A 12,115-nucleotide genomic window follows, 5' to 3' on the forward strand; every position below is an offset into this window, starting at 1 on the left:
TTCCCTGAGGAACCACGTCACCAATCAAATTGTTTTCACTTTCCCATGTCTTTGCCTATATCGATCTTTCAAGCGCTGTGTTCCACTACAACGCATAAAGTTATACATCCTCAACGCGGTTTCAGGAGGCCACGTGTACTACTACGCATAATTCCTTGGGACCTCAACGCGGTTTCTCTCTCGATATATATATTGCCCTGCAGCTAACACTCTATCCTCATCAGTCGAACAGAGATATTCACTTGCAACAGAGAAGAAGCACCTTAATCCGCCCTAACCTCAAACCCTCTCACCTTTAAACTCCCTCGTTTTAAAGAGTTCGTGAGTTCGACTCAACAACATCCAGCAACACGACATGGCTAAACCCTCGCAATACCACAACCGACGCGAAAAGCGCTCACTGAAATCACGGCAGTTCAAGGGAATTCGAATGAGAAAATGGGGGAAATGGGTGTCGGAAATTCGAATGCCCCATTCTACTCGCAGAATTTGGCTGGGCTCCTACGACACCCCTGAAAAGGCTGCCCGCGCCTACGATTTTGCCGCGTATTGCCTGAGAGGATCGAAAGCCAAGCTCAATTTCCCCCTTTCCCCGCCGGAAATCCCCTGCGCCTCAGCTCTATCGCCCCCTCAAATTCAAGCAACTGCCGCCAAGTTCGCCTCAGAGGAATTGCAGCAGTCTTCTGAAGCAGCGTTTTCATCTTCTGCTTCGAAAGCCGAACACTGCAATGACGGCCAAGGGATTTGGGCGGAGAAGAGTCCGGCATTTTGGGATTGGGTACTTCTGGAATGTCTGGAGAGCGGCAAGTCTCCAAATTTAAATGAATTCCCTCCCTTGGACGAATCCATGGAGTACTTTGGGGTGAAGTTGTAGGTTATGGAAGGCAACGCTGTTAATTTTTTAATTCTTTTCGGCCGCGGGAGAAAACCAATAGTTAAGTTTACTCCTGATTGGAGAAATATTTGTGACATTGGTGGATGAAAGCTCCTCTTCACATTGAGAAGGTGAGCCGCCAACAGAAAATGAGGAGTCACATTTTCATTATTATTTGTACCAAACTCACGTGAATAATTAGACCAAAGTTTTTCATGTCATGGTGGTGTCTTTACCTCAAATATCTCTGGACCTGAAAGTTCTCTTTCAATGACATATGAATGGTTTTCTTAGACATAATTTTTCTTTCAACGACATAAATTAGGGTAAAGTCTTGACTGTTTGAAGAGCCAAATCAATATTGACTTTTCCAAAAACTTGCCCTATGTACTGGATCCATCATTTTGAACGTGGTTTAAATCATATTTTCGAACCCAGATCCATCTTTGGACATTGTTTAAATGATATGTTCGAACCCAACTTCAATCTGAGATAAATATTTAAAAAAATGAACTCAAGGTTACTTCCCAAATAGATATATTGTTCATTTTTCTAACAAAATGGGTTCGTGTACTTGCAATGTGATAGCAATGACGATGAAACCGAAAGGGCAAGGCATATATATATATATATAACCCTAAGAAATAAACTAGCTCTACTAAGTATCTAAATAATTTTTTCAGATAATTAAATTAAAAATGTAAAAAGTATTAACAAAAATAACATAATATATATAGTTGGGTTAAAAGATTATTAATTATATATAGTTGGGTTAAAAGATTTTTAATTAATATTGTTTTTTTGACAGAAAAGGTTATATTCTATTTATATTCCTCCTGGCTTAAATGCCAAATGTCTAGATACAATGAGGATGTCTAAATCCTGAATAGTCTCACTTATGAAAGTGAGGATGTTATTATGGCTTGAGATCTTTTTCAGAGCATGAAGATCTATAGATTCTATATCCGCTATTTTCCCCCACTTGGATATATAGACAAATTTTTTTAAGATCAAGCAGTAAAACATGGCGGACCGCGACTTAAGGGATGGATTCCCATGATTCTTTTCCTTCTTTCAGCTTGACCCCGGCGGAGGGGAGGGTTGCTTTATTTGCTTCGCTGTCCGCTTCTTTATTGTAGGCTCTCAAAACATGGTAGTAGTTCAGCTTTTGAAAAGCATTTTCAAGGCCCTTGATTATGAAAATCATCCTGGCTAGTTTAAGATCTGCAGCAGGGGAGTTAGAGACCATTGTACTTATGATGATTTGAGAGTCTCCTATAACAGTTGCTTTCCTTATGTCTAGCTCCTTTACGGTCTTGAGGCCTTGCAGGAGGGCCAAAGCCTCAACTTGAGTGCTGGTCATGTGTCCAAGCCCCCAAGCGAATGAGTGAATTTTCTCTCCTGTTGAGTTTAGGACGACACCTCCAGCACCTGCTCTGCCCGGATTACCCTTAGCTACTCCATCGAAAAAAAGGGAGTACCTTGATTGTGATTTGAGCCAGTCTTGGAATTCTGCTTCCGTTTTCCTTATTTGCCAATCTCTGAGAGGTGGTGCATTTCTGATTGCTGGGAGAAATTGTAATCCCAGGAAGGAACCCCAGACGTTATCATGATGGGTGAGATTAGCATCATCGTTTATTTGGGACAAGCATTCCTTTATTTGGCACTTGATCTTAACTTCAATGGTCTTATGGTGCTGTCTGACGTTCCTAAAGGTTCTTCTGTTGCGTTCTAGCCATAGCTGCCAGCAAATGACCTTTGGTAGAATGGCCCAAGCTGATTTGATTAACCGATTTTGAGGAGGAGGGCCAGGGTATTTGGATGCCCAGCTAGAGAAGAGATCAACCATGGAACGCGGAAGCTGGAAGGAGGGATCCAAGGAATAAAGCAGGGCGCACCATATTTGATTGGCGTAGCAGCAATGCAAGAATAGATGCGTTGTTGATTCTTCACTATTGCTGCACAGAAGGCAGATGGAGGGGCCGTTATATCCCAGCTTCTGCAATCTGTTGAAGGTGAGGATTCTACCATGGCACAATATCCATGCGAATGTATCTATTTTGGGCCAAGCCTGACAGCGCCAGATCGCTTGCCATGGCGCTGGGTTTAAGGGGACGTGCGGTCTCTCACGGTGCTTGGCGTAGCCCTCGGCGACAGTGTAACCTTTAGTTTTCTTCCCCCATCCAATTACGTCTTGAATATTCTTGTTCATGGGTGCAAGACCGTGGAGGAGGCCTGTCATCATGGCCCAGTCATCGACCAGGCGTTCTGGCAGATCCACTGTCTTCCAGCCTGTCCAATCGCTGTCTTTCCAGAGGGAGATATCCCAAAGAGTTCGCAACTTATTCCTTTCCATCCACTCCCGCAGCTCTCCCATTTGCACTCTGTCGCTGATCGGATCTGTGGACAAGATTTTATCAGTCCATATTTTTATTTTCTTGCCGTTACCCGGGATCCAGTAACAGTGGTTTTTGATCAGGGAGGCGGCCTTATCATAAAGCTTGAGGAAAGGCGAATTAGGCAGGCGGATCACTCGGTCTAAGCAGCTGGAGCGAGGACCACGGAAATATTTTTTTCTGAGAGCTGTTTGGGCCCAGCCAGGATTGGGCGCGACAACTCTCCAGATGACCTTTGCAGCCATTGCTACATTCAGGTGGCCTAAATTTTTGAAATTAAGTCCTCCCTCCCACAGAGGCTTAGATATAACTTCCCAACTGATGAGGGGAATTTTTCTTTCGTTCTGCTTTCCTCCTTTCCAGAAGAATCTCCGGATATGCTCGTCCATTTTTTTTAGAATGATTGATGGAGCAAGCATCCCTGCAAATTGAAAAATAGGAAGACTAGTGAGCACTGATTTGATAAGGACGGATTTGCCAGCATAGTTGAGCCAGGTGAAGCCCCAGGCCTGAATTTTTTATTGGAATTTTTCGAGCTGGGGTAGCCAATCTTTGCTTGAGATTCTTTTGTGGACAACCGGGAGGCCCAGATATTTGAAGGAGGTCCATGAAGCGGAGGCTGCGAATCCAAGGCACCTAGAGATAGCAAAGAGAAGTCTGGGCGGGGTATTCCAACTGTAAATGTGACACTTATTCTTGTTAACAACACTGCCTGAGGCCATGCTGAATTCTTCCAGGGCATCTTTGAATTTGGAGGCGGAGGAGAGGGAGGCAGCGCCCAGAAGCAGGGTGTCGTCCGCGAACAGAGCATGATTAATGTTCTTGACTCCTCTTGCTACACGCAGTCCCATAAGATCTTGATCTTGCATTTTTTTGTCCAGCAGGAAGTTGAAAGCTGAGGCTTGAATGACAAAAAGCAGAGGGGAGAGAGGGCACCCCTGCCTGAGCCCTCTTGATGCTTTAAAGAAGTCTGTGGCTCTTCCATTTACAAGTGGAGCAATCCATGGCTCCGAAACGCAAGCCCGGATCCAGTTAATGAAGTTTGATCCAAACCCAAACCTGTTCATAACTTTTAACAGAAAACTGTGATTTACACGGTCAAATGCATTTGCTAAATCAAGTTTAATTACCATACCTTGCTCTTTTCATTGAAGACTTGAGTGGATTGCCTCCTGAACAAGGGTGAAGTTGTCCACTATCTGCCTCCCTTGGATGAAGCCTCCTTGGTTCTCCGGGATTATTTTGGGAAGGATGTGCTTCAATCGATTTGCTATGACTTTTGTGATTAGCTTATACCTAATGTTACATAGAGAGATCGGTCGGAATCTACTGAAATTGCTAGCACCTTTTTCCTTGGGAATGAGGGCTAAGAAGGCAGATTTTGTGTTTCCGCCTATTTTCTGGGAGTTCTGAGATTTTCGGATCATTTTGATCAGATCTTTTTCAATAATGGACCAGCATGTTTGGAGAAATATGGCAGAGAAACCATCCGGCCCAGGGGCCTTGTCCGGATCCATGTCATATAAGGCTTTTTTTACTTCATCTTTGGTTATTTTGGCCTCCAAGATTTCGTTCATACCTGGAGAAATTGTAGTTGGCATCGTGTCTAATAGATCTGAAGCTTGATGCTGAACCTTTTCTTCGCTATACAGCTTTAGGAAGTGGGCGTGGGCTGCCTTCTTTATGTCTGCAAACTCCTTGAAAGTTTCGCTGTCCACCTTGATCTCGGAAATGGTGTTATGACATTTTCTACTCTGCGCTTGTTTATGGAAAAAAGCAGTGTTTCTGTCCCCTGATTTGAGCCAGAGGTTTCTAGATTTTAATCTCCAGTATTCCTCTTCAACAAGACATGCCTTATTATAGTGTTGTTGGAGATGGGCTTCTTGGTCAAGCAGATCTTTGGTGACTGAAGTATCTTCCATATGAGATTGATGATTGACAAGGGCGGCTTTGATATTTTTTCTTTCTATATCAGGTTTGGGTAGATTTTTGGCCCAATGTTTTAGAGCTCTTTTTACCCTTCTGAGCTTTTCTTCCCATATGTAGAAGGGGGATCCTTTAATAGATTGGTTCCAGCATTCCTTAACTAGCTGCATGAAGTCTGGTTCCTTGATCCAGATTGGGCTGAATCTGAAGGGAATAGGGCCCAGATCAAGGTGAGCTAGTAATTCTAGCTTTATGGGTTTATGATCCGAGATACTGTTAGGGAGAATGTGCATTCTTGGTTCTAATCCCAGCAACAAATAAGAGCTTTGAATGAAAAATCTATCTAATCTAGCAGCAATATGACCTGGGCCTATTCTTTTATTGGACCAAGAGTACTTACTGGAGGAGGGTTTGATGTCAAGAAAATCCCAGTCTTACATGAGGTCCTCCGCCCATTCTCTTGCCGGATCGCGAACAACACTGCCACCTCTTTTTTCAGACGAGCTAAGGGTAAGGTTGAGATCTCCGGCAATGATAGTATTCTCCAGATTCATGAGATCTGCTTGAAGTCTTATCGAATCCCAACATGCTTTTTTTCCCCAGCATTGACTGGAGAGTAGACATTAAAGATGCAATGAATTTCTTTAGTGTTCAGATTCCGCATTTTCAGCAGCAACCAATGAGTGTTGTTGGCCTCACTGATGACTGCAAATTTGTTATCGTTCCAAATAGTACCAATACCTCCCGAGGCTCCCCTAGCGAAGACTGCTCTTGCTTCACTTTTGAACCAAAGTTTCTTGGTTGTTTGCAGGAAGACTGAGTCTTCTAGCTTGGTCTCCTGGATGAGAAGTATGTCTGGGATTTCTATTCTTATCAGACTTCGCATGGCTTCTTCCTTGACCTTGCTCCCCATACCTCTGCAATTCCAGGAGATGATCTTCATCATTTATGTTTCTGATGGGCTCCCTTGGAGCCTTGAGGCTGGCTTTTCGACATCCTAGGCTTTAAGGCTAGCAATTTTTCCAGAGTGGGCTGCCTGCCTTGTAGTTTTTCCTTATACGTCTCCTCCTCTCTTTTTTCTCTGTCCGTTTTGTGGCCTCTCGTGGATCTTCTTACCGAGGCTTGGGACTCTCCTATTTCTCCTTCCTCCTCTGAGTCATCTGTGATCTGTTCTTCTTCATTGTCTTCATCATTCTTGCTTTTGGGATTTTCAGCATTTGTGTCTTTAATGGAGGCTGAAGGAGTGCCTTTGCTTGAAGAATATGGGTTTTGTTTCCCGATCTCCTCTGTGGGTTCGGACTCCTTTTGGATCACCGCCTCCTGAGTTTTCTCTTGATGTGAACTAAGAGGATCAAACCTATTTTCTGAGGATGGAGAAGTATGTTGAACAGGTGGCTGTCCTTTGCCGCTAGGTCCTCCCGTCTTCCTAGATTTGTGGCACTTGGTTTGGTTCCATCCGTCCTCCTTTCCCTGCGTGGCCTCAGTGTTGGATGGGCAGCCTCTGGCGAAGTGACCATACACGTGGCATTTCCGACATTTGAAGGGCAGCTGCTCATAGTCCAGCTTCTGCAGATGCGTCCAGCTTCCGACATTTATAGTAATGGCCTCAGTGAGCCCTACCTCCAGATCTACTCCTATGCAGATCCGGGCGCAGTCGTATTGGTCCTTATTGTTCGCTTGGTCAATAAATTTCCCCAGAGCATTTCCAATGTGACGCAGAGAGTCCCAATTCCAACAATGGACCGGGAGGTTCGGGAGTCTAACCCACACAGGGACTGCGTTAGGAACATCGACTGCTGGATCAAAATCCGGGGTCCATTTGTTAAGGTACAGGCCCCGAGGACCCATAAAGTAGGGGCCATTTCGGAAGATCAGATCTTTGTCTTCCTTTGTAGTGAATTCGAAAAGGAAGTATCCTCTCCCCAGAAAATAAGAGGTGATGTTTTCTCTGATCAGCGGCGCCCAGTTTCTAGAGACCCAGCTCTCCGTGGATTTGGGTGACGGCAAAAGCCCCGTAAACTGGCCGATGAGGGCTCATTCAGACAGCGACAGAGCAACTTGCATCGGGGTTTCAGGCGGAAGGGAGATCGCTGGGATATCGTCAGGCTTTTTCACAAATTTCGAAGGTTCAGGGGTTTTCTTCTTAGGGAGCCCTGCCAGAAGCTGCATGAAGGCCTCCGAAGGCGAAAGGGGCAGAGGAGAAAATGGGGAACCCAGGGGGGAGCCCAGAGTCTCCATGATCTCAAGTATTATAGAGAAGCCAGACAGGATCCAACCCAGAACTCCATAAAACAACTCATCCTCAGGCTCAGCCGGATCCGCCCTCAGGGTTTGGGCGCGCGCACAGGGATGTGGTCTCCAAGTCCGATGGCCCGGATCTGCTCAATCCGCTGAGAGATACAGATCGTGCAGGGAGGCAGCCTGCGAGGGTCGAGGCAGCTCGACGATCTCGCTCAGCAGTCCGCGATCAGCCACAAAGTTCCTACTTGTGCGCACTTTTACTTTAGGCACAATGCGCATTTACATTTTAGCAACAGAGCACATTCGCACTTTTAATTAATATTGTTGATTTATAAATTAATGATAATTTTATTATTACTAATAGCATTTTCTACATTGAAGTTTTTGTAGAAGTGAAAGTATGCTAATGTTTTTATTTTTTTTTGTTTAACTATAATTTCATTAATTTATTTGTTTAGCTATAATTGAAATTATAGTTTTTGTAGAAGTGAAGATATGTTAATGTTTTTAATTTTTTTTTTTTAACTATAATTTCATTAATTTATTTGTTTAACTATAATTGAAATTATAGTTTTTGTAAAAGTGAAAATATGCTAATGTTTTTAATTTTTTTTGTTTAACTATAATTTCATTAATTTATTTGTTTAACTATAATTGAAATTATATTATATGGAAAATCTTGTGTTTAGAAGTATTGACATCAAAAATATAAAAGTTTTTTGTTTAACTATAATTTCATTAATTTATTTGTTTAACTATAATTGAAATTATAGTTTTTGTAGAAGTGAAAATATGCTAATGTTTTTTATCTTTTTTGTTTAACTATAATTGAAATTATATTATATGGAAAATCTTGTGTTTAGGAGTATAACATTATATAAAAAATATAAAAGTTTTGGAATTTAAGTTAATGACTACCAATTATATAACAAGCTTGATATTGTAATATATTCTTAACAAATCTACTATGTTATATATTCTAGTAGTGTAAATTGTCTAGTATAGCTCCAATATCTAACAAAATTTAACTTCCATATATTGCTAACTCTACTTATGTTTATATCTAAGGTGTCCCTTTTTTAAATTGATCAAGCTACGCATTGTCTACTTTTTCATGTCCATTTGACATATATCTGTCCACTATTTTGCCCATTAAATAACATATATTTGCTAATTTAAATAACGATAACCTCAGTTACTTAAAGCGTTGGAAAAGTTTTCGTCTGTCGACATTAGACTAGTAAGCTGCATTGAATCATAGTGCAATTCGGCCTTTCGATTTAGGTTTTTATTTCTTCTTGCTCCTCTTTTGTGCAGACGTCTTTGCATACATCTTCATGAATCTCTCTCCTGTTTTTGTGTCATTTTATCTCGGCCTTACGATTTTTTTGTGCACTTAACCAGGATTCTTTTAATTCTTTTGAGCTTTTTTTTCGAGGTTTCAAGGGTTTCAACAAAGGACAATGAGGGAGTGAATTTTGATCCACATTGGCCAGGACGATATTCAGGTCAACAATACCTGTTGGGAGCTTTACTGTCTTGAACACAACATCCAAACTGATGGACAAGTGTCGAGTGACAAGATCGTTGGCGGTGGAGATAACACATTCAACACATTTTTTAATGAGACAGGTGTTGGTAAGCATGTTCGAACAGGCACATATCAGTAGCTTTTTCACCCAAAGCAGTTGATAAATGGCAAAGAAGATGTCACCAAAAAATTTTCTCGTGGCATTCTACCATTGGTAAGTAAATTGTGCATTTGTGCTTGGATCAAATCTGGAAGTTGGCAGACAACTGTGTAGGCGTGTAAGGATTCCTAGCCTTCCATGATATGGGAGGCAGTAAAGATCTGGTTTAGGGTCTCTTTGTTGGAGATGCTTTCTGTTGATTATGGAAAAACATCCAAGTTGGGTTTCACTGTGTATCGATCCCACACGTCTCCACATATGAGGTCGAGCCCTATAACAACATGTTGTCAACCCACTCGCTGCTAGAGCATACTGATGTGGCTGTGTTGTTAGATAATGAGGCCATCTATGACATTTTTCGTTGTTCCCTGAACATCGAGCGTCCTACATACACAAACATTAATAGACTTGTGTCTCTGGTCATATCTTCCCCGATTGCCTCTCTGTGTTTTGTTGGTGCTCTTAACATTGATGCGACTGAGTTCCAGACAAACTTGGTCTTGTATCCTCGTATTCATTTCATTCTTTCCTCATATTCTCTTGTGATCTATGTCGAGAAGGCCTACCACGAACAATTGTTGGTCGCCAAGATCACCAATAGTGCTTTCGATCCATTGTTCATGACGGCTAAATATGATCCATGCCATCGAAAGTACATAGCTTGTTGTCTCATGTACTGATGGGGTGTTGTGCCCAAGGATGTGAAAGCGGCAGTGGCTACCATTAAGATGAAGAGGACCATTTAGTTCATGGATTGGTGTCCCACCGGGTTCAAGTGCAGTATTGATTATCAACCCCCCACTATGGTTCCTGTTGGGGACCTTTCTAAGGTCCATAGGGTCGTCTGTATGATTTCCAACTCGACCAATGTAGCAGAGGTCTTCTCTCATATTGATCACAAGTTCGATCTCATGTACACAAAGAGTTCCTTTGTGCAATAGTATGTGGGTGAGGGTATGGAGGAAGTAGAGTTTTGTGAGGCTTGTGAGGACTTGGATGCTCTGGAGAAGGACTATGAAGAGGTTGGAGTGGAGTCTGTCGAGGGCGACGAGGATGAGGGCGAATAGTACTGATCAATTACTGATTTCTATAGTAAGTGTTTGTTGCTACTATACATTTATGTTGTTTGGATTTGGGACATGGGTTGGTTTTGAGGAATGGTAACCAATATTCATTGGTTTGATATTTGTAGTATTGGTGGGGGTAGTTTTCTTGTTTTTTGTTATTCTATGATATTTACGATTATATTTCGTGCTTTACATTGTTCGAAAACAAAAACAAAAAAACCTGCGTTGAATCCCATTCCGATTTTCGTCTAAAACATAAGGGAAAGGTTTATATGATTCTGTAGACACCCGGATGAGCAACTTTCTAAACGATTTTAGTTGAACTAGATATATATTTGGCACTTACCCTTTCAAGATGACTACGAAGAACACAATCATATCTTTTTCCTTCTTTATCAGTTTATATGTAGTCTTCTACAATATACAATTTACAATATACTAGTGCGACTTTTCCCTAATGTTTGAAAGGTTCAACCGTCACTTGAAGATTCATGTCTTCAAGTGAGCCTTAATACATTTTATGGGTAGTGGGTTAATACTTTAGACACACGTAGTTGTGTTTTTTTTTAAATGATCACATAAAAATCTTAGTGAGAAGTAGGATTAAAATTTTGATATATTATAAATTAATTTTTTAAGAGTCTTGGTTAGTTTTAGAAGTGCCCACAAGGACCTATCTTAATGTTTCTCCTCATTACCCTGTATGTTATTATTAAAAACAGAAGAACCAAATTTTTTGAATTAAACCTAAGCAGCTCACAGGTGTGGAACATCACTTGGACACTGCCTCTACAGAACACGCTCTACAATTACAATCATTACAAGATAAATATATAATTTACACACAATTAGGGAAGTTGAAACAACACCCTAGAAATCAGGAACAAACTCCTAATCTAAGGTTTGGTTGAACTGTTAGTCCATTAATACATTTCATCATTAATTTCAACACTCCCCCTTAATGGGGAAATGGATTCACACATATGCCTAACACTTCCCTAAACAATTCAAACTTGGTTCTACCAAGAGGTTTGGTAAAAATATCAGTAACATTGTCACAACTATTATAATACTCAATATGGATTTCATTTGATTGAACTTTATCCCTGACAAAATGAAACTATGTATCGATATTCTTTGTGTTCTTATGAAATACCACCTGCCCAAAAAACCATAACTCATGTGCATTTTTTGAATTAATCAAGTTAATTAAAAGAACAAAATGGGTATAACTATTTTTGAAATAAAATGCAATATTTAATATATAACTATTACTAAGAAAATTCTACATTATTCTATGGAGAAAATCCTTACCATACATCTAATAAATATTACCCCGACACGCTTTTCTATTTTGGAATAGGGTTTCCAAAATTTTAATTTAATTAACAATAATTATTAGGTGAATGGCAGAGATTTAACATCCATGAAATATTCTAGAATATTCATAGTAGTATACACAAATCAGTGGTTAAAATTGATTTCCAAAGTATTTATGTTATTTTTTACACATTTAATTAAATTGGTTAATTGACAAAATTGTCATATGAAAAAGTGGCATATGGAGTGAATTATGTAGAAATTCTCATTGTAGATTAACCTGATTATACAATATAACTAAAGCAAAATACTTAATCTACTTCTACAATCAAACTTGCGGAAACTTAATATATTTGAGCAAGATCAAGCTGAACACATATAACCAGAGGAAGAATCAACGCACTTGAAACATAGAAGAATACTCAGGGGAAAGCCTCGGCTAAAAACCCCACTATCTGTATTATCATACAAGGTGGAAATACATCAGAATAATACAAAGCTTTAGCTCTCATAGCTAGCCAGCTCTCAGTACAATCCTCCTGGGTGTTCACAGGCAAACAAGGCTTCTCACAAACCTTCTCCTCTGCCCTCCAAGCCTCC

General features: G+C 40.8%; 2 pseudogenes; both read left to right on the top strand.

Annotated features, from left to right (window-relative positions):
• The first annotated feature begins 242 nt into the window (after positions 1-242).
• On the top strand, positions 243-983 carry LOC149176356 (ethylene-responsive transcription factor ERF018 pseudogene; annotated as a pseudogene).
• A 7,917-nt stretch (positions 984-8,900) lies between these two features.
• LOC149176357 (tubulin alpha chain pseudogene) lies at positions 8,901-10,195 on the top strand (annotated as a pseudogene).
• Positions 10,196-12,115: the final 1,920 nt, after the last annotated feature.

This window comes from Pinus tabuliformis, chromosome 4_1 (assembly GCF_031772625.1).
Source record: "Pinus tabuliformis cultivar Carrire ecotype Pingquan chromosome 4_1, CPIR1, whole genome shotgun sequence".
Taxonomy (NCBI): Eukaryota; Viridiplantae; Streptophyta; class Pinopsida; order Pinales; family Pinaceae; genus Pinus; species Pinus tabuliformis.